Source organism: Molothrus ater, chromosome 5, assembly GCF_012460135.2.
Source record: "Molothrus ater isolate BHLD 08-10-18 breed brown headed cowbird chromosome 5, BPBGC_Mater_1.1, whole genome shotgun sequence".
NCBI classification, from domain to species: Eukaryota; Metazoa; Chordata; class Aves; order Passeriformes; family Icteridae; genus Molothrus; species Molothrus ater.
In genome coordinates, this window is record NC_050482.2 from 55,135,524 (window position 1) to 55,163,382 (window position 27,859).

At 42.4% G+C, this 27,859-nt stretch overlaps 1 protein-coding gene across 5 annotated transcripts in view; it reads right to left on the bottom strand.

The window, feature by feature from the left end:
• The window catches only part of KCNA5 (potassium voltage-gated channel subfamily A member 5), a 162,580-nt gene that overhangs the window by 109,195 nt on the left and 25,526 nt on the right, over positions 1 to 27,859 (bottom strand). The window contains exon 2 of one of the 5 annotated variants that reach the window (XM_036404890.2): positions 26,134 to 26,174. The exons of 3 other annotated variants lie outside the window; for them this stretch is intronic. The gene's annotated coding sequence lies outside the window, so the exon portion shown is untranslated. Of the gene's footprint in view, positions 1 to 26,133; positions 26,175 to 26,288; positions 26,953 to 27,859 lie in introns of those variants that run through there. One more of the 5 variants, XM_036404887.2, reaches the window with a different exon arrangement.

A 27,859-nucleotide genomic window follows, 5' to 3' on the forward strand; every position in this document is an offset into this window, starting at 1 on the left:
GCCCTCCTGGAAGCTCATCTCGCCCTGGACATGCAGAGAGCTCTGGGGCAAGCAATATTTATTATTACACGAGAGCACCAAGCCTCGTGTGATGGAGTTCGGATGTCTGACATATCTAGATGCTGTCAGATAAACAAGGGAATCATTTGACACAGCTTTTGTCACTACCATTAAATCATCTGAATGGCTTTGAATAGCTCAGCAGCACAGTTATGCCATTATTTTCTTCTATTTTTGTTTGCACAAAGTGCTCTGCATTGCTACATCGGAGGCACAGATGTTGTGCTGCTGCGTTTGATGGAGTCAGCCCCCACAAATCCAAGAGCAGGTATTGGCAAATTTGAGTTTTATTCACTTGTTTGTCGGCTGGGATCTTGTATGGAGGCTTGAAAATACATGCACACAGCAGAAGAAAAAGAGGCAGCCAGTGTTACGAAGGCCAGACTTTGAGCTAGGATCAGGAAATCAGATCCTGGTGGAAAGTATAATGTTTGTAAATCTTGGTTTAAAAGGTTTCCCTTAAAGCTACCTTTACAGCATCCTGATTTTGTGGCATGCAGCTTCAGCCTGACCTTTTCCCTTGCTTGGCTCAGAGTTGCGTTTGCCAAGGGAGCATTTGCCCTGCAGCCACTTGTGTTCATTATGAGCCACTCATAAGCTCCTGAGCAGTGGCTGCAATCAGCTGATGGTCTGGCTAGGGGACAGTTTGCTCAGAGACAGGAGCATCCCCTTGCCTTAACATTTCTCAAGAGCTCTCTCCAAGTTTCCCACAGAATAGTGCTTCAAAGGAGACTGAGGCTCAGTGTTGTATTGTACTAAATAGTTTATTTAGTTGTTGTTTTGCACTGGGTGATGGGAAATTTGTACTGAGTATGTGAAGCGGTCCAGCTGGAGAAAGATTGTCCTTCTCGGACGTCCCAGCTAGCTATCCAGCACCGCTAGCAGTACGGGGGACACTATCCCAATCTCCGTGGTTTGGGACAGCACCTAAGGCAAACACTCTGTGCTATGACAGCAGCGCGACCTCGTGGTAGGACATGGCTTGGCTTATGGCTACAGTCAGCAGAAATAAGAAGAGAGCGCTCTCCAGCTGTGGTGAATCCAAGTTTATTGGGTCCCAGGGGAAACCGACAACCAAAGAGAATGAGGGAGGGGTTGCAACAGCTTATAAGGAGGGAGGGACACAGGGGAGGAGTCAGTCTTTGGACGAATAGGGTTTCAGAGGGGAGTGGGATACAAAACATTGTCTTAGGGAGAACACCAATGGGGATAAGTTGAGGGTGGGGCCCTGGCCCCTGAGCCAATCACTTGATGCTCTACCTGGAAGTTTCTAGAGAGTTCTAGAGAGAAGGGTGGGAGCGCTGAGTGACTGACAGGGCACCGGGGAGGGATTTGAGAAAGGGTACATTGATCTCCAAGGCAACTGGGGAGGAGTTGGGATAACTGGCAGCACAAGGGAGGGAAGGGAGAACCAGGGCAGAACCATTATATGATAGGGGGAACAGAACAGTCCAACTTATACAGACACAACACAACAAGTATGGTATGTCATACCATACGTAGACTATTCCCCCTCTCCCATCACATGGTCTATCCCCCATACACGCCCCTGCTATCCCCCCTGGTGGTCTGTTCTCTGGTTACCCCTCCCCTCGCCCCTCCCCAGTGGTATCCCATTGGCCGCAGTCCTCTTTCCCTGCCCCCATCCCCCTCGAGTATAAAACTCCACTGAAGGTATGTTATGCCCTCTTTTCCACCTGAGTGGTTGCAGGAACCGGAGAGTCCCATCCCAAGCCAATAAACAGGACTCTCGTCCCCACGTGGAGAAGAGCGCTTCTCGTCTTTTATTTCTGTCTATGCAAGACCGTGTGGGCTAGGGTTCGAGCTAGCTGGATTGGACCCATACAACAGCCCAGAGACATGTGGATTCTTGCATCTCAGAGGCTCTCATCAGCCAGTTGTCTTTTTGCCTGCTGGCATCAGGGGCCAATTCATTGCTGAGCAAAGGAGCAGCTCCCCAGCTGTTCTGTGTGTGTTCTGAGGGAGCAGCAGGCACTCACACTGACCTTATTCGGAACTGAAGGCACCATCCACCAAAAAATCTTTACAGATGTGACTCAGCCTCTCTCCAGGAAAATCCAAACCTGTCTGGTCACACTTAGAGGAGATTCACAGCACACTTCAGAGCATAGTGAAGTCAGACCTCATTTTTCACAATGACCCACTATTAGTCTCTAGTCATATCCGCTCTCTGTATCTTTGGCTAACTAAGGGGTTAGAGGAAAAGGGCTGCCAGTATCCAATCCATAACACTGATATTATACTTGGAGCACCTTTTAGTGAGTGCAGGGCCTTCAAAACAGCTGCCATTTAGAAATGTACAGTCATGATTCAGTGCAGTGTTAAAAAAAAGAGGCCCTTTAACCACTAGGTGCCTATTGAGAAATGGAAAGTTTTGGTTCTATTTACATTTTGCTCATAAGAAGAACCGCTCTGCAGAGTAATGAAATCCCTCCCACGTGCTATTGCCAAGGCTTTTAAAAACACTGCCAAGGCTACTTATTTTTTATATTAAACAATTTGTGTAATCTTACTGTGGACAAACTGAATCTTACACTGACTCTGTGCAGAGGATGACTTTGTCTCCCAGCAAAAAGCCAAACAAGCACAGAGGGTAGGAATATCTTTCTCACACCTAAGGATTCAGAACACAGGGTTGATGTGGCCATAGTAGATGCAGAAGCATCCACAGTATCACTGGATGGGAGTTCCTTGTAGGATTATTTTTTATTCAAAACCCAGAATTAAACAAGGAAGGCTTTCTGAGAGCAAAGACGACACAAGTGGTAAGTCCTCTGGCCTGAGAGTAAAATGCGGCATTTGACTTGAGATGAAATTTGCAGAAAGAGGACTGAGGGACACTGTGCTCACACACAATGTTAGAAACAGAAAACATTCTCATTTATCATGTCTGTGGTTGGAGCATATCTTGCTCAATCCCGTGCTGGTTGACAATTTCCAGCTCTTGTAGATTCTCTTAGCAGTGTTTTTCAGCTCAATTCAACACCTTCTCTTTATAGATTATTTTACCATTTTGTTCTCCTTATCTCTTTCTCTTAGATTTCCTTTTCACTCTCTCAAAAGCAGCACAATTATCATGACACTCATGTGATTTTTTTCTGCCAGTGTAGTCTGCTCCCTCTCTGTTGCTACTGTTCACACAACCTAGTTTGGGGGCCCTACCTTCCCAGGGTCCTCCGCAGAGACAGGGGGAATAAAGGCATCCCAGAAACATAATTCAAACTCCCTGAGAACAGAACTGCCCCTGCATGTACCTGTCTCTCCCAGCAGTGACTGAAGAGGGGTCTAAAGACCTTCATCAGGGAGCAACAGGAACAGAGCTGCTCTGTGAAGGACAACAAGAAACCAAGGGTGACCACCTGGCCAGAGCACTGTTCCCCAGGGCCTGAGCAGAGCAAGCAGGATGGGTGATGTCAACATGCTTATTTGATGGTGCAGACAAATCAAGATCAGCCCTGAAAATTCACTCAGCATGATGGGCCTGGGTGCTGGAACACCTCTTACTTAGCCAAAGCCACAGGTGGGTGCTCAGGCTTGGGCTCAGAGAGGTCCTGGAGCAATGAGCAGATGGTGCATGTGGGGAGACTGCAGCTCAGGGCAGTGAAAGCCTACATGCTACTCAGGGCCACAGTAACCAAACAGCACTGTCAGGGGCCCAGAGGTAGGTCCTGTATCAGCCAGCCTCACTTGCTGTCCTGTGTGCTGCACCAGAGCTTCCTGGGTGGATGGCACTTGTGCTGGAAGCACACAAGTGCCGGAGCCCAGGAGCATCACCCTGCAGCTGGGGTTCATCTGGGTGTGGCTGCGCAGTGGCTGTGCCTCTGCTCTGCCTTGTGTCCCCCGTGTCTCAGTCATTGCCTGCACCTGCTGCTTTGATCTCAGCTCTGCCTCGCTGCTGCAAACATGTGGGGGGTCACAGGATCACTAAGATTGGAAAAGAGCTCAAGGATCAAGGAGTCCAACCTGTCACCAAACACCACTGTGTCCCCCAGCCCAAGAGCACTGAGTGCCCTGTCCAGTCATTTCTTGAACACCTCCAGGGATGGGGACTCCACATCCTCCCTGGACAGCCCATTTCAGTGTCTAATAGCCCTTTCAGTGAAAAAAGTCTTTCTGGTGTCCAACCTGAAACTCTCCTGGCACAGCTTGAGGCCATTTCCTTTTGCCCTGTCCGTTGTTCCCTGGGAGCAGGGCCCAATCACCCCCAGCTGTCCCCTCCTGTCAGGGAGTTGTGCAGAGCCAGAAGGTCCCCCCTGGGCCTCCTTTTCTCCAGACTGAGCCTCCCCAGCTCCCTCAGCCTCTCCTGGTGCTCCAGACCCTTCCCCAGTTCTGTTCCATTCTCTAGACAGGCTCCATCCCCTCAATGTCCATTTTGCAGTGAGGGGCCCAGAAGCGGACACAGGATTTGAGGCCCCAGCACTGCCAGCACAGGGGACAGTCACTGCCATACCATGGCTGGCACAGCCCAGGTGCCATTGACCTCTTGGCTATCTGGGCACAGCTGGCTTATGTTCAGCTGATTGTCAACCAGTTCCCACAATCCAGTGCCAATCACTGGATTCTTGCCTGACCCAAGAACCTTGGTTGTCATTCCACCTTGTCTCTGATGTTGTTTGGATCTGTGGGATTGTGCACTCAATGAGAGTGCTACTCCCACCTGCCTCGCCCTTGCTGCTCCCTGACAGGGGAAAAAAAAATGATTTCTGGAATTCTGGAAATACCAAGCAAAGGTAATTTTGCTGGGGTTTTGTCACCCTGTCCCTGATCTTGACATCCATCTGTTCACATGGACACTCACAGAGCTACACACATCATCAACACATTTCCACAATGCTGCATACAATAATGTCTAACAGGTGAGTGTGAGGGTAGGAGTCAGGATCCTGTTTTATGGAAAACAGGAATCCTGGAGGAATAACTGAACTCCTGTGTTGGAGAGGTTGTCCTGCTGCTTCACAAGGAGAATCACAGTCTAAAGATAAAATTCATTCCCTCCGCTCTTTCTTTTCAGAATTATGTTTTGCTCACAAACCAAAGAAATACTTAATGGAGAATAATAACTTTTCTCTTTTTTTTTTTTAAATTACACAATCTTAAATCACTACATACTCAGATAGAGTGGTTATTAGAAAGAAAGGACTCAGTTTCCAGTAAAGCCTTCATTAAATTTGGCCCATCTCAGTTTCCCTCTGAAATGGATAGCAAAAATTACGGAAGCTAAAAGAGCCCAGGTGATAAAGAGAGGCATTGGCACAGATCATAAACCAACTGAAAATGGTCCCTTCAAACCCACTGTGAGGTGACTGCCAAGGGATAAAAATCAGACCATTGGTCACCCTTTTGTGACATTTTAAATTGGCTACTTGCATCACTTTCATTGACTTTCTTTTCGGGTGCCATCACCCCCACTGATTCACTAAGTGTCATTAATTCAGGGAATGAGGTTTGGCTGCAAAAAGACCCACCTCAGAAACAGATTAGTCATGAGAATTTGCAGGAAATAACCGCAGGAAGGAACAACCCAATAAAAGGCAAAGGAAAATTACATTGTGAGACATAAACTTTAAAGAATTTAGGGATTTTAAAGGAGCTGAGGTTTTAGTTAGAGATAAACTTTATTGGAGTTAATCAAAATAAATGGGTAGGTCGTGATGAAGTTAAGAGTAGTTAACTAATAATTGACTGCTTGTCAACATAATGTTTGGTTAGCTGGGTTTATAATGAAGAATATAGAAACTGATAAATAGCTTTTAGGAACATAAGACAATTGTAGGCCTCCTCTGTTCTGAAACTACTGAAGATGGGGAATGGGAGTTCTACCAATGGGTTTATTTGTCATATTTGCATTGAAAAGGTAGAATGGCCAGAACTAGGAAGACTTCATTTACTTCCTCATTTTGGGACCCCTCCCCATGAAAGGGACCACTGACCCATTTCAAGGAACAAACTATGCATGCTTAATAGCTTTTGAACTAATTTCCATATGAAGCGGGGAATGGGATGTACCAAAATTATGAATATGTATTTGTATTTTGGGTATTCAATACTTGTATAGATAAAAGGACTCTGTAATCACCTGTAAATCACAGTGTGTATCTGGGAGCTATCCCACACGCTGCCTGGCATTGCAATAAACATACGCTTTCTAACTTTAAACTGTTAGAGTCTTTGTCCATCACAGTTGGATACGGTACTAGATCAATATCCATATTTTTAATAAATCAATTGCACACTGACTCTGGGTGTACAAAACTATGCAAATCTATCTAATGCAGTGGCTGTTGGTCACATAGGAGCCTTAACTCCCCTAAGACCATTAACTTTTGCATGTACATTTGATAAGGAAAGATTTATTTTTAAACAGTTTTAATCACTGACATTTGTTTCATTTTTATGATATAATTTAGGAAGTGCAGAGAAAAGGTTCCTAATATAGATGTTTTTCTATTAAAACATGTCCATCAAGATCTTCCGTCCTGCCAACTGCTACTTTTGTAGCAATTAGTCCTAGTGATTTCCTAGCAGTAAAGGAAATCACTTCAAAATATGTACATACCAGAGCATATGTAGTTAAAATATTAATAAGCAATATATTATTGTAATTATTGCATATAATAAATATATGCCAATAATAGAATGTGTATAAAGATATGATATGCAAGATCCCCAGAGGGAACAGATAGAATTATTTTCCTTGATTTTGAATTCCTAGATTTCACATTTCATAATACAGATATTAGATAATTATGATAAAGAGCATCTGGTCAAATTGCAACAAATTTCCTTTTCATTTCTTTGGGAAATATTAAAAATCACAACTAGGACAGCAAGCAAAGAAACTTGGCCTAAAATAATGTATTTTAGCTAAAACTAAGATCAACTTTTCAACAGAATCTGGAAATTAAAATAATGTAATCTAAATGATTAAAAACAAATAAAAAGCAAAAAGGCAAAAGAGAAATATGTTTCTTTCCCTTTCGGCCTAGTAAAACCAGCCATGGGTTGTTCCAGAACTAGACAAGGGGAAGATGAACCCAGATATGTCTTTGCTTTTATTTGAGCAAAACTCAAGAGAAAGTTACTTTTTGTTAGCAGAGGTGATTTTCCTAGGCTGTATTCCTCCACAGACTCTGAAACACCCAAAATCTGGCTGCAAATTTGGAAGAGAATTAAAAACTTTCTTGGAAAGACCACCAGACTTTGAGACTTGCTGACAGTGGACACTAGAATTCCAGAAATAAAACCCATTGATAAAACTTCCAAATCCTACCCAGTGTTAGGGTGGAAAATGAAGCTTCTTTGTTATGCTGTTCCACAGGGTGTCCTGCCAAGCTCTTCCAGCTTAATGCCACTGACAACTCTAAGTAAAATATGAGGATTGAGCAGGAATGACAAGTGGCATTCACAGGGCACTGCCTCCTACTCCAGACACTGCCCACTTCGACCTTCAGAAGTCTACTGGAGTTGTCCTTATCTACAGCAGCTAAGTCCTCTTACGTGCTATTTAAATAGCAATAAAATCCCTTTTTTCACATTTTGCATTTATCCCAAGGAAAGAAATCACAGTTGATTAAAAAAAAAATCAACAAAACAATGAAAACCACATGGAAATATGCTAGGAGTTTCCTCATCCTCGAAACTTGACAATAAGCATATTTGAAACACTCATGTTGTTGCTGGGAAGGAAAGAGTGGTTTAGCCAATATTAAAGAAATGTTTCAAATCTGAACAGAATAAAGAGGGTTTGTAGCCATGGTAACTTCCACAATCATTTATTAAAAAACTATAATATCCCTGAAGAGTTGTGACATGATGCAGCAACCATGTCACATTGTGTGGGCTGATGTTACGTCTTGAAAGCCTGAATGACTTCATGTGACCTGGCATGATGCTATGGATATTTGAAATTTTTCAAGGGAAATTCCAGTTCTAGTGGTAGGTAGAAAGAAACAAATTTTCACAGGGGGTTGGAAAAGGACACACACAAATGACAATCATAAATTATTCCTTAAAATTTGTGCACTTGCAGAGTAATTTCACAACATGGAAAGTGAAGGATAACAGAACATTGTGGCTACACAGGAAAAACTTCTTATCTGGAGTAAGTAGGCAGTGTCTCATTTTTGGTAAGCATAAAGACACCGTTACTATAAAAGTGTATTACAAATTCAAATGTAACCACTGGAAAGAGATTATACTTTGGATTGTTTTTTCTATTTAGACAGTGACATTTGGAACTTTAGAGCACTAATTTAAAATCACAGCATAAAATCTTTGTGCTTTGACATATTTTTCCTATTTTGAATGAAAATTAAGACTTGAAAATAATTTTTGAGCATCTGATCATAAAAAAAAAAATCCTTTCTGCCATTATTACAGCTTCAGACAGTGGATCAGACTGTTCTTTTAATGTTCAGAACAAGCACAATATGTGAGATCAGGTGATTGCCACTTGAAAAAGTGGATAAAGTTCAGGACTGATCTGACGCCAGTAGGAGAGGAAGAGGATTCCATGGATTATTACACTCATGCATTGCAATGAGACATCTCTGACAGAGATGTAGTATTCCCAAAATAGCATTTGTCACCACATCAGAGCAGGCAATGGCTTGGTGCAGAACACTTTCTTTTAACTTAGTATTTTTTAAGTTGCCTGAGAAGTATCAAGGAATGTGAGATCATTTGAAGCCAGTGTACTTATTAACAAAATAGTGGTGAAAATCAAAAACATTGCTGCAGCACTCTCAGAACAGCTTTCTCTCCCTAAATAGAGGTACATCAGTTTTAAGAGGACTGTTTTATAAGAGAGCTCCAAGAAACTCCCCTTGAAATCTGTCTTTCTTAGAAATTTCTGTCTTAGCAAAAGTTTGACAAAATATATTTAGAAAAGCATTCTGCATGGAAGAGTCTTCACTGGCTCTGAAAGGATAATGATGATTTATTCCTTGGAGAGGTATGACTTTGAGAGTGTGTATCTATCAAATAACGGTTAGGAAAGATCATCCACTGCAGTATTGTTGGACTGGGTCCCAAAGGCCTGAGTTATCTCCATCACATCCAGGGACATTATTCTCTCTGCCCCTGAGATGAGCTCCCGGCCTGTGCAATGTGTTCTCTTCATTGCAAACAGGCTGCAGAGCCAGAGCAGCTGGAAGTCACAATAAACTTTATTTCTCTTATGGACAAGTTGCCTTGTCCCAGATACTTGTCACCAGAATCACTTATGAACGTTCAATGTAGCTCAATCCATATTTGTGCTCTGGACCACCATGGGCTCATGCACAACTGGTTGGAGAATGGTGAATGAACTAATGAGTCTTTTCTTCTTTCACAAACCTCAGTCACAGTGATTTCTCTCAGGATCTGCCAGAAAATGTTTAGATCACCCACTGGCAATCGGCTCTGCCTTAACTGTCTAAGCGCTTGACCACTCCATAAACTAAAGGCAGATTTCCACTCAATAGACTTTAATAGCTAATATTTGCTTGGAGACCTTTTGTCTGCCCTCCACACACAGGACCTGCTTCGTTTTGGAGATAAGTCATAAAGAGATGAGCCATAACTGAGACAGAATCTGTCCATTTAAATTTCTTCTCTTCAACATGCGGAACTGTCTAGAACATGCCACATGCTCACAGACACTGACAGAGATTTGAAACCCAGAAAGATGAAGAGAGAATATTGGCCTGGCTTGGAAGGACCTTAAAGATCATCTTGTCCCAACCTCCTGCTGTGGGCAAGGACAACTTTCACATCCTGGCCTTGGACAATTCCCGGGATGGAGCAGCCACAGCTTCTCTGAGAAACTTGTTCCAAGGCCTCGCCACCCTCACAGGAAACAATTTCTTCCGAATATCCAATCTAAATCTCCTCTGTCAGTGTGAAGCCATTGCCCCTTGTCCTGTCACTCTAGGCCCTTGCCAAGAGTCTCTCTTCCTCTTTCCTGTGGGCTCCCTTCAGGCATCAGAAGGCCACAGTGAGGTCACCCCAAAGCCTTCTCTTCTCCAGGCTGAACAATCCCAATTCCCTCAGCCTTTCCTCCCAGCAGAGCTGCTCCATCCCTCTGATCCCCTTGGTGTCCCTGCTCTGGCCTGGCTCCAGCAGCTCCCTGTCCTTCCTGTGCTGGGCCCAGGGCTGGTTACAGCTCTGCAGGTTACAGCAGAGAGGGGCAAAGAGACAGAATCACATCCCTTGATCCCCTAACTCTTCACCTACTGTGTACTGAACCAACTCACTCATCTGACTGCAGCGCTGTTTCACCATTTTAAAACCAATAAATGTTTATTCTACTGTATTTTGTTTGATCTGGTTTGCAACAAATAAACCAGTTAAGTTTTATGATATGCCCTTTGAGATGTTATTTTTCTTTGGAACCTAAATTTAATGTAAATCAGTCTCTGGTCCCACCAAGGACAAATATTTAAAAATGCTGCCAGCCATGCCTTTTAGACTGTTGTCTCCCCTTTATAATTATTGATGTTGGCATTATACCAAGAACCCTTTTCTTGGTGTTTCAATAGAGTTGTGTTTATTTTGACATTTTACTTGCTGAATAAAAAACTGGTCTCAGTCACGGCATAAGTTTCAATGGGTGCTTTCAAGCATCAGAATCCAGCATTTCTGTGCTTTAACAGCATTTTATTTCCCTGATATCATTTAGAAAATCATTCAATAATTCTACACTAAATGATATCCAGGAGGCAGGAGCTTATTTGCAATAGAGCACATTACACTGAAAGGCTGTGTCAGGTGCATGAAAGAAATGTCCTCACCCCTATCACTGGGCTAATGAGAAGGGGAGTGCTATCCCTGTAGGAAACTACACCCTCCTGACCTTTAAACGTTTTGGCCTCATAGCCCTGCTGTCTTCCCCAGGGCCTGCTCCACACCAAGCTGCTTCCAGATGCTGTAAGTTACTGAACCCCGATGAAAATTAGGCTTTCAGTCTTGTTCTTATCTGAATGCACACCTTAAAGTGTGAGATAAATGTCTGGTTTTGTCTCATGTATGGTGATGCAGTCTTTCTGCCACAGCCACCTTCAGGACATGAATTATTCACTAGAAATAATAAGAAGACTGTTACTCAATAAAAACTTGTCAGGTTTCCAGGTCCCATTCAGAGGCTAACACTAGCTTTCATCTTACAAATAATACATATTCAAATTCATTTGCTAACCTGTTATTCGGCAAAGGAACCACAGGTCACATTACAGTTAATTTATGAAATCACTTAAGTGAAACCCTACACCTGCCTTTACCTTTCACTTCTGCAGAACATTAGCAGGTTGTATCACATATCATTGCAAATGTTTTTCATTAGAACCAGCAACAAAGGTGTCTAAAGTGAAGCATAACAGCTGGATTTAAGAAAAGTAAGTCTTGGTCAACTTAATTGCAAAGGCCTTTGAAACTGGACTTTGCCATCTCAGCGCTAATTCCAGAGTCATGGTGTGTGCATTTGCATGGTGTGTGCATTTGCATGTTAGAAACCTGCTTGGAAGGCATTGCAATACCTCATCATATCAAATATTGAAGAAACATGATCAGCTTGTGCTGCAGCATGGCCGTACCACTGAACTAACCAATTCCTCCTGTTATCTGTTTGTATTAAAATCAGGAGGCTGGAAATGTGGAAGTGTTTCTCTAAAACAATAACCACAACTTTCCTGAAGTTCATGATCATGTTCAGTCAACGTGTAAGGAAATATGAACAGGCTCCTGTGACCACAGAGACCTGCATACTCTCATTATTCCTGCACACATAGTGAAAAGTCAGAAACATCCTCAGAAAAAAAGACTGTCAAAATAGAGCAGAAAATTTGCTCTGATTTTCCTCAGCATAGCTTTCATATTTCCATTAAGTGGGTAGACAGGCAAGAACTGACAGTTTGCAAGTATTTTTAACTTCCCCTTCTGTTTCTACATTTGCTGAGGGAAATTTGTCACTTTCCCCCTTTTAAGATTTTTACCTCCAGCTTTGGCAAGCTTCAAGTATAGAAAGAGGGTTTTTTTCCCTCTTCATTCAAGGGAGTTCCAGATATTTATGGGCTTTCATGCTTCTCCTAGGGTGGTAGACAGTTAGTACTCATGAAAGAGGTTAGGATCATTCTACGTTATTAGATATGTCATATTTATCAGCAAAGTTACCTGCACACTCTTCTTCCTGCTGATGTCCAACCTGAAACTCTCCTGGCACAGCTCTCATCCTGTCCCCTGTTCCCCGGGAGCAGAGCCCAATCCCCCCCAGCTGTCCCCTCCTGTCAGGGAGTTGTGCAGAGCCAGAAGGGCCCCCCTGAGCCTCCTTTTCTCCAGGCTGAGCCCCCCCAGCTCCCTCAGCCCCTCCTGCTGCTCCAGCCCCTTCCCCAGCTCCGTTCCCTTCTCTGGACACACTCCAGCCCCTCAATGTCCATTTCTTGTCCTGAGGTTCCCAGAAGTGCCCCAGGATCTGAGGAGTGGCCCCAGCAGTGCCAGCCCAGGGGACAGTCACCGCCCTGGCCCTGCTGCCACACCATGGCTGGCACAGCCCAGGTGCCATTGGCCTCCTGCCCCCCTGGGCACACCTGGCTCCTGTCCAGCCGCTGTCCCCAGCACCCCCAGGGCCTTTCCCAGCTTTCCAGACCCTCTGCCCCAGCCCGGAGCTGCAAGGGGTTGGTGTGACCCAAGGCAGGACCGGGCCCTTGGCCTTGTGGAATCTCAGAGCACTGGCCTGGGCCCATGGATCCAGCCTATAAATCTCAAAATAAATTTACACCTGATGATGACATTGCTGGTAGTGACCAAAAGCCCACCATGCTGTGCCTTTCAGTAGCAGAAACATCACTACTAACCTGTCCCATATTTGAAATATCTCTGAGTTACCTTTTGGCCTCCAAACTGTCACTCAATCTCCCATGGCACAATAACATGAAGTGATCTGTGATACTTTGTGCTGCCTCACCCTAAAGAATTCTGAGGACCAGTACATGACTGAGAAAGGCTCATGTGTCCTCTCAGATCCACTGCCACAGGTTCAGTGTCTCCACCTACACTGCTCACTAATTCTGAACAGAGAATTAAAAAAAATTGGGAGGTAGAATTCCTCCTTTGGTGCTTTCTCAGCAAGTACAGATTGCTTGCTTTTCACAAGGCAAATACAACCCTAAGGTTCCCTAATTTCTGGCCAGTTTTCTATTTCTTGATCTAAAGTTGAATTTGCTCTCCAATTTTAAACGATTGCCAAGCCTGGAATGGGCTGCCCAGAGGGTGGTGGAGTCCCCATCCCTGGAGGTGTTCAAGAACGGACTGGATGTGGCAGTCTGTGCTCTGGTTTAGTTGACAAGGTCAGAAGTTGGCCTTGATATCTTGGAGGTCTTTTCCAACCTTAATGATTCCATGATTCTCTGGTTCTGTGGAGGGGACCTTAAGGACGGTTCTTTAAAGAAGTCATGTATCAAAATGCCAAACCAAACCAACCACAACCAAATTACCAACCAAAACCCCACCACTAACCCAAAACTCAGGAAACAGAGAAAAGTCTCACTCAGGAAAGTCTCCCTGTAGGGTCACTGGAAGTCTGATACTGTACTTGTACAATATTAGATTAAACATTAATTAATAATAAATATATTAGACACAAAGTAATCCATAATTGACTGATTTCTTCAGATACACATTTTCTCTGAAATTTTCTCCAAACTTTCTTTAGATACACATTTAATTCTGAAAGTCTTTCCTCTCAAGTGCACAAAAGAAGAAGAATGAGACTAAATCCCAGATGAAAATCTGCCTTCCTCACCCTGAAGTGAAGAACACTTTGGTAGTGAACCACAGTAGAACTTGCAGCAGAGACAACATTGCTTTGTCACAGTGCAACCCAGATGAAATTGGGAAGAGAGAAGATGGCTACAAAGAGGTTGTGCAATAGAGAACTGTTAAAACAAGCTGTTAATATTCTGGAAAAGCAATAGCAATGTGCCTGTGAATTACTTATCCATAAAAAGAGATATAATTTTAAGTAAATCTACTTGAAGTGATTTTTGTTGAATATTCTCTCCCAGGAGAAGAATTCACCCTGCCTCAACTCCACTTCCCAAACCTTAATTTTCTGAAACATACAGGAAGATTAGTGCATAAAGGAGAGACCATCTGTTTCCTTTCATCACTAAACTAAAGATGGTTTCCTCTGTGCAGAAGATTGCAGCCCGTAAAATCTTGAGACTGAAAGCGTTTGTATTTAAACGCAAGCAAGGCAGGAATCCAACAGGTCATTATTTCCTTTTAAAATGAGGGAGGGAAGTTGCATCATCAATCATTATCTCACATTATTTCAGTCTTATCTCTTTTCTGGCTTTAAGAGGCAACCTCAGGCACATGGCCAGCAGTTCAGTTTCAACCAGGATTTTGTTTTGTTTTCCTCCTGGAATACCTGGGTGACTCCTGGTATTGAGACACATTTTTAACAGACACACATGGGAACCACTGGAAAAATCCTGTTGGAAGCAAATCTGTGTTTGGTACATACTATTATGTACCAAATAACACATACATACTATTTATATGGTTGCAGATGATGAGCTCTTTCCTTTCCATGGGATTGGTGCTGTTAGAATAGATAATTAACACACACTCAGGAGCTAGTCTCCTTGAGATTTGATGTTCTCAACTCTCACACTACTTAATTTCATCTACAAGAAATAATGGGGTTTTGTCTCCTTGGATTGATCCATTTTTATGGCCAACATGTTTTGTAGACATGGGAAAGGCTTTTAAACATGGGCAAGCAGAAGTTGGAGCTGTCCCTCTCATGGATTGATTTCTGCAGCTGGGGAGTTGAAGGTGCTCAATGCCTAAAGTGTATGATTGAACCCATGTATCCAAGGTCCATTGAAATTTATGATGTCACTATCTGGAATTCACTGCTTCAGCCCAGAAAATAATATTTCCCTTCTTATCCATAGCTATCCCAGAACCACCAAAACTGTTTTACACATTGAAACATTGCAAATTTGAAAAGCTACACCTGAGGCCTACATGTAATATAATTTTGTCTTCAAAATCCATCCAAATCAGGGGACTTGGAGGAGGAAGGAATGATATGACTCCACATGGGCCAAAAAAGTCTACTTACAGTGACCTGATTGCAAGCTAAAGTCTCAGAGGAAAATAAGCAGAACCATCTTACATTCCAGCTATTGCTACTGGGTACCCATTTTACAAAGTGAATTTGGCAACTATTTATAACAAAAAAAGCCTCAAAAATACCCCAAAACCAGTCACCAGACTATTAGAAAGATATCAGCCCAGCTGTATGCTTAGCCTGATTGCAGGTTCCTTTCTTTACACTCAGCTGGACACTCTGAGAATGATGAGCACCTCTGTGATTACAGCTCTCCCGTGTGTTTTCCACCTATTTCACTGAGGAATAAAAACACTACAAGTGAGTCATTCCAGATTTCCTATCATTATGTTATCTGACTATCATGCCTCTTCCTAATAATTATTTTTGTATCCTGTACCCATGCAGATCTTCCTTTCAGTGGCATCCCTGAAGTCTCAGAGAGCAGAAGTCAATGTCCCTCGTCCTCTTATTTTTGTCTGCCTTTCTCATTGTATTCCCAACTTTGCACCCTTCCTATTTATCTCATGTACCCATTAGGGTCTGTATTCCCTCCATCCACTTTCAGATTAATAATATTTCAACTATTTATCTCCCAGGATTATACAGAACCTTCCTTCTCCAGCCCACGGCTGCCCTCATGGTGGGGATTTCACCCTCACAGAGGAAACCAAATAAAAAAGGAGTGTTGCCTTTGCCAAGAGCCACTTCTGCAGATACCATTTGGAGGGCCCTGCTATCCCACAGAACTTAAATTGGAAGCTCATTGGAACCTTTCAGCAGCTCATGATTTTACTTGAAAGAGAAGAAAAAAAAAAACAACACAGAGCTGTTGAGAGAAGTTTCCCAAGTGAAACTCAAGTCTCAGAAGGCAAGGAAAGGAGGTTCATTTTAAAACATAAACTGCTATAAACTATAGCACTATAAACTGCTGCTCTGGAATTGGGATAAATTTAGTATGGATTCATCACTGAGAAGTAACTTCTCCTGGTATGTGAGTTATCTGTGATCTTCTGAAGCTGTCTTCACTGGACTTTACAGAGGAATAAACAGGCTGGCAAATCTCACTGTGTACATGCTCTTGCATGGGAAAATCCAATTTAATCCCTGGAATTTCAGCTTTCCCTGTTCTGTTCTTAGCCAGGCAGCTGCTTTTAGGAAAATCTTTTATCTTCAGCAAGACAAGGAGCAAACAGTATGGACTGCATGTGATTAGAAGCAAAATTTCTACTGCAAACACAACTGCTTTGAGCTGTTTCAAACACCTGACTTATGCTAAAGAGTGTTGTGGGAGCAAAGGACAGCAGACAAGACAAAAAGGAATCAGAAATTAGAGGGCTAATTAGAGATCTAATAATAACCTAATAATAACCTTTTTTTTTTGGTCACAAATTCTTAAAAAGTTATTTTGGTTTTCAAGTTTGAAGACCCCATATAGGAAAAAACATCTCCTTTGGGAGATCAACTCAGTGAGTCAAGAACTTTATATTTGCAATTTTTGTTTCCCATCTTTCAGTACTCTGCTGGCTGTCAAAGCAATGCACATTTCACAGAGCATGAAGAGAATCACTGTAGAGAAAGGGGAAAGAGCCACTGAGGTCACTGATGTGAGGGCAGATTTTGGGGTTGTAAGGTCAAGCTTTCATCATGTGGTGAGTGGTTCAATCTCTTTGGCCTGGAATCTTCTCCCACTCACCTGATGTGAACTGAGTGGACTTATCTGTAGACCAGCACTTAAACTTCTCTAAGTGTGACAAATGAAGAAAAAAGTCCTTACTTTTGCACTTTGATTGAGTGAAATTTTGTGGTCTTTCACACTCATCTTGCATTTGCATATCATCAGATAAGTGTTAGGGTGGAGAACAGTCTAAATTTAAAATGTGTGGGGAAAAAAAACAAAAAAAGAACTGTTGGGCCACCTTAAGCACCAGACATTAGAAGGGAACCGGGATCATTCAATCTAACTTTTACAGCCAGAGATGGAAAGATTAATTTCCTAAACTTCTGATCAAATAAAGAACAATCCACAGAGACAGAGGCTCTTCATGGGACACAATAATCTGGCAAAGTACTCAATCAGATAAAAAAAATATATTTTTCTTATATTTTAAGAAGAAAGGATAAGTAGTTACAACCAAGAGAAAAAAATCCCATATTTTGAAGGACATTAGGAAGGGTGAGGCCAGAATATCTTACCAATTTACCCAAGTTCAGAGACTAGGTTTTTGGGAAAGTTGGAGGTTTGGGAGATGATGGAGCTTTCGTAAAAAACGTTCACTATCAGAGCTCTGCCCTGGTGCCAGGCTGTTTTAACCTTAAACTACCTAAAGGAATGAGATTCAATCATACAATTTTATCTTAATTTATCTATAGCAAAGGCATTTCTGTGCCTCATTTTGTGACTAAGATAAATTCTCTGACTTGTTGCAACTCCAAATAACATGAGATCCAAACTGGATCAATGCTACTGAAAGAAAATTGTATTATTTCCCTGAGTTATGTTCTGTGGAATCTGAGATATCAAAATAAAATTTCAAGTAGTGATAAAAACCTTAATCTCGGTTAAGCTTTTCTGGCAACAGAGAAACAAACACAAGGCCTGTAGCACCAGGCTGAAGCACAACAGAGCTGTTACCTCAGTAGGGCTGGTATTTTTAAAATCCTATTCATTGTTCTTAAGTCTCTCACAAGCATCAGCTGCTCCATACTTTTCTTCCTTGTATGATTAAATTGACAAACACACTTTGAGATATGGGCTCTCATTTCAGGTATGTGAAAAACAACTGCTCACTTTGAAAATTTGAAAAGGTTTATTAAACCTTAACAAAAATAGAACAAAAGGACTACATAATGAAAAATTTGCAATGCAGGGAACTGGCCTCATGGCCGGTTCATCTTCAACATGGATGCTCAGTGTTTTATACCCCTGGGCGGTGCATCAGCCAGCCCTGGCCCCTCCCAAAGTCTGTCAGTCAGCTCTTCTTTGCCATTTATCAGTGGAGACTGCTTTCTTGTAACTTGGTTGGAGGTCAGGTGTTGCCATACTGCCCCCCCAGGCACCAAGTTTTTCCATTCCCAGCTGCACCATGCAAGGGACACATGTGCAGCCTTCTTTGTACCTGTCCTAGACAACCCAGGCTGTCTGATGGCAACAATACAGGGGGGGGGAAAGGGAACCATGGGGAGAACAGAGGACATCTAAACTACAATAACATAACTATACACCACTAAAGCTTTTCTTAATATTCACACAATAGTTTTCCCTCAATTACAAGAGCAAATAATCTCATTATCCAACTATAACAGGTATATCTGGAAGGAAGATTGTCATTTCAAGAATGGAGATTAGAAATATAAAACTACCCTCCTCACAGATTATTCTTCATATTTTCACATCACTCTTTCAGCACAGGGTTGTGTTTAGTGCAGGACCTGTTTTCCCACAGCTTCCAATGGATTGCTAGAGGTGTTTTGGGAGTACAAGGACAGAGACAAGCTCACAAACAGGCTGATGGGAATCCTGGATGGGAGCCACAGAACCATGACCACATACATCAGACCAGATCATCCTCTACAGTCAGATAAATTCACACTTTATTTATTGTCAGTTTTTATCTTGATCACCAATGTGGTTTTCTCAGCCTTTAACTCCCTGGAAAATGGGAAGTGTCTAATGGATTTTGAGCAAAAATGGAGCTAGTGGATAAAGTTATAAGAATGTTATGCTGGATAACATGGTTTAGGTGACTGGAAACATCTCATCCAGAGCAATAAAGATTTGTTTCACCTTCTTGTCTGTTTTCTATGACACTTTCTACAAATAATATTATTCAGAGGTAACCATAATTTCCTATATATTCTATTCATGGCACTCTGTGCCATTTCAGCTAGGACAAAAATTGCTGGTTTATGAAACATTTCAGTTTGAGCTTTTGAAATTTTCAGTTATTTCCATTAAGTACTTTTACTTCTAAATTTGGGACAAAATGTAAGGGGGAAAATAGAAAAAAGAGAACTAGAAAAAACAGAAATTCTTCCTTCAACATTAAAAAAAATTTTTTTAAGTGTTGGAACAAGTGACAATCTATAAACTGCTCTTATGCATCAAGCTACATCAAGAGAAAGCCAGAAGTATTTCTGAAAACAGTTTGTGTTTTATGTCGCACACACTTTGGTGTGCCTCACAATCATAAATTTATGTTGGAACAGAGCTGAGGTCTTTGTATTATTTCTAGACTCTTTTAAAAAGTGGTTACACTGCTAATGTGGCCTTTGAGTGAAGTTGATTTATTGACATTTCTTTCAGAAATGTCACAAAAACTGCTCTCATGCCATGGCTACCTGAGACAAAAGAGGGATGGAAATTTCCTGCACATCCTGCAGCTTTTTCACTGGAAATATTACCATCAGAATCCTGTTTAGAGATATCACCATCACTTCAGTCAGGCCCTTTAGTGAAAGGAAAAGCCTGATGAAATCACTTCACCCCATGAAAGAAAGATAACACTGTGCTGGCATCAGCCTGTTAAAATTCACTGGGATCAGTAGCCATGGAATCAATTGGTCACCGAATCCTAGTCGTTGCAGATTTTCCTTCTTTTCCCTTTTCTTATGTGCAGTTGTTCTGTGACTAACAGAGACACATTTCCAGCACAAAGCAGATAGGATAATGGTGAAGGAGCAGAAATGGGGAGTGATTTTCACTTCATCCCATCCTCATATCTTGGGAGGTTTAAGCTGGTCACCAAGGGCTGTTCTCACTTGCTTGAGTACTCTCTTCGGGAGATTAATTTCACTGAATTTTTGGAGCTTCAGGGTTTGGTATTTTTCCTAAGCCATTCCCTATTACTTTCTTCCCTCCTGTACAACCTTCTTTCCCAAAGCCTTTCATACCTTCCTTATAAGGCTGTTCGCAGCCTATTCCTTTAGGAATTTGGTACATTTATTGGCTAAGATCGATCTTTGGGGCTGACTTGTACACAGAGGAAGAGAGGTTGTGTAGCCTGGAAACAACTTCCACTTAATCAAAGCACCTTCCTGTGTCCAAGGGGAGAATAAGAGAATAATCTTACCTTATTTTCACATGATTCACCTGCTTATCAGCAATTCCATCTTCTTGGCCTGGAGCCATGGCAAAAGAATTCATTATTTTTCCATGTCCCATCCATTCTCTTATAGTGTTTCTGCTTTTCCTTGGACTATATCTCTCCAGAGAATGATTTCCTCTCATGCCTATCCTCAAACTATGGGTACCATAAAAAAGATGAACATTCTTTCACCACACAGCCACTTGTAAAGACCCTTCTAGGCTTGAGGTTTTTTTTTTGAGGGTGAGTCAGGAGATACTTAGCTAGGTTTTATTCTTAGAACCTTCTTATATCATGAATAAAGTAAGTTGTGAGAAGAAATTTTTATTCAGATTCATATCAGTGCAAACACAGAGAATGGCAAAGCTTACCATGGAGTTCTGAAGTGCTCATCTCAGGGAAGGGAAGTTTTACCAACAATTCATATGGACAGAGCCAGAGAAATCAGAGTTTTAGCTGTCACATTTACTCAGCTCCACTAGTCTGGATGGTCAGTTTTAAAAACTGCCATTAACTGTTGCCTGTCCCTTTCTTTTTCCCACCAGCTCTTGCTCATATTCCTCACAGAAAACCTATTAGATGATCAAAGGTAAGTGATAAAAGCTGCCTTTCTGCACTGCATTCTGGTGTATCAAAGTGCTTTAAACACACCTTATTAAAAAAAAAAGAAAAAGAAAAAAAGAAATTATTTTATATTAGAGTTTTTTCTTCCAGAATCTCAAACCTTGCCTAGCAAAACACCAATTTAAGTGAAGAAAAGTTGGGACAGCGATGGACTCTTGGACTCATTCCCTTCATAGTTATTTGTACTTCAAAGCTTTTCAGTATGGGCTTTATTTGTGGCAATTTCCCAATGAGGCTGAGCAGGGAGTGCCACTTTGGCAAAACAGGGCAAAAAAAGCTACTGAGGAAACAATGTCCCTCACATTTAAAGATCTGTACTCTTCCTTCTATGTCTAACAAATATGTGCTGGGAGCAGCCTGGTTTTTTGTCACACTAATGAGCACAAAAAGAATGGAAAAATCAAGGAAAGTTAAAGCAACCCAGAAATTACCCTGGGTGTGGTGTTGAGCCCGGAAATTCTCCACCTCTCCACCTGCATAGCCAGGCAGTGCCAGTGGGGCTCAGGGATGCATGATAAAGGATGAAGAATGGCATTGGGAAGGCTCTGAAAGGAGAATTTTGATCTCTAGTCCATCATTCTCCTAGCATAAGAGCAAAGTATACCTGAGCAAAGGTAGCAATTTCTGTAAACAGACAGGAAGGGGTTTGCTCTTACACCCTATTTGCCTGTCAGCCTGAGCTGTGCAGGGTCAATGAGAGAAAGAGTTGAAAGAAACTTGCTCAGAGATGTTTCTGTGGCTGCCCCATCCCAGGAAAAGTCCAACGCCAGGTTAGATAGGGCTCTGAGCAACCTAGTGGAAAGTGTCCCCCATGGCAGGGGGTTGGAACTGGATGGGCTTTAAGGCTTCCAACCAAAGCCATCCCATGATTCTGTGAAACTCATGGAATACCAGGGTATGGAATAGCAATCAGGAGGTTTTGTGCAAATTCTTCACTGACAGATGGGATTTCTTTTCCCCCACAGTCTTGTTTGTGACTCTCTGCTGAGGTGCTCACACGGGTATCTTGGTTCCACACTGTTGCAGTGAGTTGTCCTGTTTAAGCCAATCCAAATAATTGGTTATCCTCCAGAGAGGTTTGTAACCTCCAAGCAGATGAGGGATGATAGCTGTGCTCCATTTATAAAATAGTCCTTAGCCAACACACAAACTGCACTAAGGCTGCTGGTGCCCCTTCCGTCCCCAAAGGCTGCTCCGCTCATTCCTCACCCTCTGACACTTCTCCTTCCCTGAGCGTTAGAATCCCTGTTCAGATGTCCTGGAGGATGGCCTGTGGCAGAGAAAGGAGCACTCTGCTGTGCTTCCTGAGCAAGAAGAGAAGCAGTCACACCTCATTAGCTACTGAAGCACACATCTGTGCCCAGCTTCCACACTGGCATCCATCTCATCAATGGGCAGGAATGAGGCAGACCTCAGAGTGAGCAGAGGAAAATTAATTTGTGCCTTCTATCCCATCTTCTTCCCAAAAGCTGCTTTGAGCTTTGCTCTTTAATGACAGAAACTACTGGCCCTTGACTCAGCCAGGATTCAGCATGGTTTAATAAGGTCACAGAATGGTTTGGATTGGAATGGACCTTAAAGACCACTTCATTCCAACCTCCTGGCCTGAGCAGGGACACCTTCCACCAGACCAGGTTGCTCAAGATACTTATTCCTTCCTTCTCCTGGTTTGCAGAGAGGGGATAAGGGAACACTCTCCCTAGATGACCCCTCAGCAGCAGCACTGATCCTGACACTGCTAAAGAGACTGATTTTGGCCAGTCATGTGCAAAAAAGCTCCCAACCAGCCACATTCCCCCCAGCATATTAACTTAGCCTCACTCCGAACACCAGGTTCAACTCTGGCCTGAAAGGCACTTTTATACCCAGAAGCACATGAGCACAGAGCTCCTCTGCCCTGGCTTTGTGTGTGAGGCAGGTTCAGGGCCTGGTTGAAAGATTTGACTACACCTGAAGTTGAAGCAGGATGCTCACTGCAGCACTGGACCTGCTAATCTCTGCCACTAGGAAAATCTGCCTGACCCTGTCTAGAATCTATTCAATATTTTCTTCCTTTGCCTTCTGCAAATTGCATAAGTGGGGAGCCCCTTGGAAGCAGAAAAGAGGGGCTGTGGTGGCAGCTGCTGCTCCCTAGGAAGGAAAGAAAAGGGAGCAGTGAGTGGAAAGGGACTGTCACAACCAGAGTGGCTTTCCTGCAAGTAAAGGCTCTCCAGCTGGGACTGCGTGGGAGGGAGCAGAGATTCTGCCAGCAAGCAGAAAGGTGGAGGATTTGTCTTGATGTGATTATGTTGGTTTTTTTTAAGCACGAACTAGTTTTATTTCTCCTGTGGCCCCTTCCTCCTGCAGAGCTCTCGAAGGTAAGAGTTCACAGCTCTTGAGACAGACTGGGCAGACAGGGCTTGCATCAACAACCGAGAATTTTAAACCAAGAGCAAAGAATCCAGCCAAAAGTATCCCCTCTCTATCACCAACAAAACATTTTTGGTTATTATCAGATTTCTCATCTTACGACAGCTCTTGTGTCCTATCCACAGAGACAAGTGTGTGTGGGTCCATGCATGAGAGACAGCAAAATGACAGCTGAGATCCTTTGAAAGTTGTCAAAATCCAACATAATTTCAAAACGATGTTTTGGGGGGAAAGAATAATAAAAATACCCCTAACAAGTTGAACTCTTCGTGCTTCTTTCCCACCGTCAGTTTGTCAGCACTCTGAACAGGGTGAGAACAGCTCTCTCAGAGCACATAATTAATATTTTCTGCCTGCATCTGCTGTACCCAGGCAAAAACTGCTTCCAGCCCTGCTCCAGCCTCACATCTCCCAGTGCAGTTAATGTGCTGAGAGGCACTGTTTTGCCCTAGTAATCTTGTTTACACATTTCCTCTGCATTTTATTTTCTGTAATCTCATTTGCCAGCCTGAAAAGTAAAAACAAACAGAATGAGCTACTAAGAACAAAAAAGAAAAGGAAGGAGGCTTTCAGGAATGCCCCAGCTCATCTCACGTAGGCAGGAATGTGCTTTTCCACTGCTGCCATGTGAGGAATGGCACCTCTGTCTCAGTGTTCCTGGGTCCTGCCTGAATTCCCGAGTGGGCAGCACAAAGTGCAGGGATTTGCGGGCAGTTAATTCAGATAATTGTATTTTCCTGCTGCCTGTGGAACGGAAACACCGGAGCTCTGGGGGCAGAGGATTCCACGTGCGCTCGCCTGCCGTATGTAGTGCACCAAATGCCTGCAGCTGCCCTCCCCTGATCCCATCTGTTGGAGATTGATGTTGATTTTGCTCATCTTGCGTCCTGAAAAGCCAGCAATAATAATGAATGAACTCAGCATTCAGCAGAGTGTTGACAGACAAATCAGGCTGATGGCAGGCACATTCTCTGCAAGGTTCTTTTGCTGCAAACATGCTCACAAGGGGATGGGACTGGATCCTGGGATTAAGAATCCGGTCCTAGACAGATTTTTGCACCACCTTCACCTTGGTGGATTTCAGTCCATCACTCATCATTAGGTGGCTTCTGTTGTGTTTACCTTGGATCTTTTTTCCTGTAACTACAGGCACAAAGTTCAAGCACAGAGCTAGGTGCTGGTTAAGAACAGTCAACTTCTAAGCAAAATCCCCTTTTCAGGTTGAAGATATTTTCATCTAAATTTAATCTTTTATTGCAAATTAAAAGCTGATAAATAGAATAAAAATTATTTGATTAGCCTAGTCTGAAACTCAAGCTTATTAAACCATTGACTTGCTTCCTATGCTCTAATAATTACAAGGAGAAGCTGAAAAGAAATTAATGAATGTGCTTTTGGCAAAACAGCAGCAGTAGCTCACCTAAAGAAGATGCCTTATTAATAGAAACCTTAATTAGAAGCCAGCCCCAGCTGTTTGTTTACAGGAACAAATCTTGTTTCTGATTGGAGATGTCTAGATGTGTATACTATGCCTCCAGGATGAGAGAGGAATCAGGAGCTGTCATTCTGGTGGACATGAGAAAATAGAGCTCCACTCAGTTCAGTGATGGAGGTGTAGGTAGGTCAGAGAAGCCACCTGTCCCCATCACCACTGTCACCACTCACAATCCTCAGGCTTCTCCCAGGAGGTCCTATTGCCCGTTCCCTGTGTTAAATAGCCCACAGCTTGAGTTGGTTCAGCCTTTGTTCTATTTAAATTGGACATTTTGCAATTTGTATGATTTAAAATCCTGAACAGAGGCTTGGCATACAGCATTAAACAGACAAGGACCAGAAATGTCCTTCTCTCTTTGCTTTGTAAACAGTTGTATTTGATGGAGTCTTACTTGCAGCAAGGACATGTTCCCAACACACTGAAAATGACAGAAAATTTCCCACTGACTTCACTAAACCTTTGAGACCCAAAGGAATATTGCAGTAATAAAAAACCAGCATTGTACAATGGTCTCAAGTTTCTACTGGCACTGAATGTCTTTTCCAAAGAAAAAGCCAAAAAAAGCTGAATCTCCCCAAAGCAGGAGAGGCACTGAATGGTTTCATGCCCTTGCTCTGAGGGACTTTAATGTCCATGAATGCTCAGAGCACTCAGAATTTTGATAAGTTGACTCTAAGATCAAAGCCTGTTTCCAGACTCAGAAATCTCCTCATTAAAGCCTCAGTCCTGCATCCATTTGTGCATCTGTTCACATCAGTCAAGACTATGCCTCAGCACAGAACTGAGCACCTCACTGGATCTATCCAGCAAAAGAAAATCAGGGGAGTTGCAAGGAATGGGAAGATCCACATGACAAGGATGAAGTTCTCTAGTTAAAGGCCTAAGGCTTCCATCAGCCCACAGATCTCCCAGGTCATGGTACTCTTTTCCTGAGTAGAGAGGGTTACAAAAAAACCCAAACAAATTCCTTTAAAAAGTTTGTGATTCACAGAAACAAGTTGCATTTAAATGCAGGTAAACTCTGAGGCGTTCAGTGAGCAAAACCAGAAGATCTCCACTAATGTCAAGGAAATGAGGCTTGTTCATGCCAGCTGGGAATCTGCCTAAAGGACTCTCACAAGGCAGGGCCAGGTCCTACAGCATCCAGTTCCAAGAGCTGCACAGGGAAGTACTGGTGAAATGGGTGACACTCCACTGATTCATGTAATATCAGTTCTAAATTTAGCCATGGATGAGAACTGAAATAAAGAAGATAAACCTTTATGGAGCAGGAAAATCTACCTTTCAAGTCCAAAAAGACTTATGAAGAATTATTCCTGAGCTGAGCTTACCACTTGCTGGTAATTTTTCACCGTCTCAAATCCCACATCAGAAGATTTTCAGGCTGTGACAGACACATATAGACATAGAAATAGATATAAATATAGATTAGCACATTTAAAATTATCAGTCATTATTATTCAGAAACTGTTATCACTGTCACGCACACGGGGCATGGTTCTGAAGAATGCGGACATTATTTTATTGAGTTAGAGAGATGGGAAACAGGCATAAAGAATTCAGGTAATGAACATATTTGAAATAGCAATATAAACATAAACAGAAAAATGTTCAAGTCAAAGTCACATGAAAAATTAGACTAATCTTCAGATGCATTCTAGACTTGTATGTACAGCATTTTTATGGTAAAAGTAGAAATACAAACTCCAGAGATGCAGCACATCTCAAGAATACAAAATAAATAAAGATGAGCGCCAATAAAAGAAAGAGAACAAACACTTGAATCTTCTTCCAGAATTATGAGAAAGTTTGATATGTAAGAAGCAGGGGATAAGATGCCCAATCTATGACAAGAACTCAATTTATTTCCAAACAAAAGCTCAAATGATAAAGTCTTGTGCCTAGGAGTGAGTCCTAAAGCATTTAAACTTTTCTCACTCCTGTTGTGAAGCTGAAGTATTCTTCTATGAGAGAAACTTTGGAGCAGACCAGTGTTTCAGCAATCCCAGTGAAGGAATCCAATTCTGGGGATGATGGGGACATCACAGTTATTTATCCAGAAGGAAGTTTTTCAGCAGCTTCTAACCCAAGATGACTTGAGAACAAGGAATAGGCTGGTTTGGTTTCAGACTCTGCAGCAGTGTCTTCCTAATGGTCAGTGTCTGCAGGAGGAAGGCAATCAGGACAGTGTCATGCAAAAAGCTGCATTGATTAAGGAGGAAAAACCATTAGGCTCTACACTGGACACAAAATTATGGCTTAGAACAAAGTGGAAGGTGTCCTTTCCCATGGTGGGGGGTTGGAACTAGAGGATCTTTAAGGTCCTTTCCCACCCAGGCCATTCCATGATTCTCCGATTCTCTGAAAGATTCACCATTATTTCACTTCCCTTTCAAGAGTGTTACAATTAATTGAGTGACACTGAGCACCATCAACAGTTTTCCTGCTGGAAGTTTCTCCCTCATCAATTTGTTTGCATAACCAAATATCCTAGAGACAAAAAAAAAACAGCCCTGTTTCCACTCCCACAATCCTTGCAAATTAGATTTTTATGGTAGATTTTTCCTCTCCAGAAAAATAGGTCAGTTCCCCTGCAGTAATGCACACAGTCTGAGGCCCATGTTTCTGCTTGGAATGAGCACACATGGAATGCAAGTGCCCCTTGAAGCTGGGCATCTGCACATGCCACCCTCTCCTTTAACTGGTCAAGTAACTATTTGCAGATTTCCCCTGCCTTCAGAGCTGAAGCAAGGCCTAAATACTTAAGCCTTTTTCTACTTCCAATCTCCCTCCCTGAAAATATGGACCATAAATATCCTCTCCCAGGAGATTAGTCCTGGAACCTTATTGGGCTTAAAGTTACATTTGAACAATGTCCTAATAAAAACAAATAGTAAATAAAGTGTGTTCCAAGGACATCAAATCATGATTACAATGACTTCCATTTTTGTAGAACTTCCAAAATAAATCTTTCTTTCTTTATGCCTTGGAAAATAAAAAAGACTTGGTATGTGGGAATAAGTTAAATAGATGGAAATATAAAGTAAAAAATAACAGGAGATTGCTTAA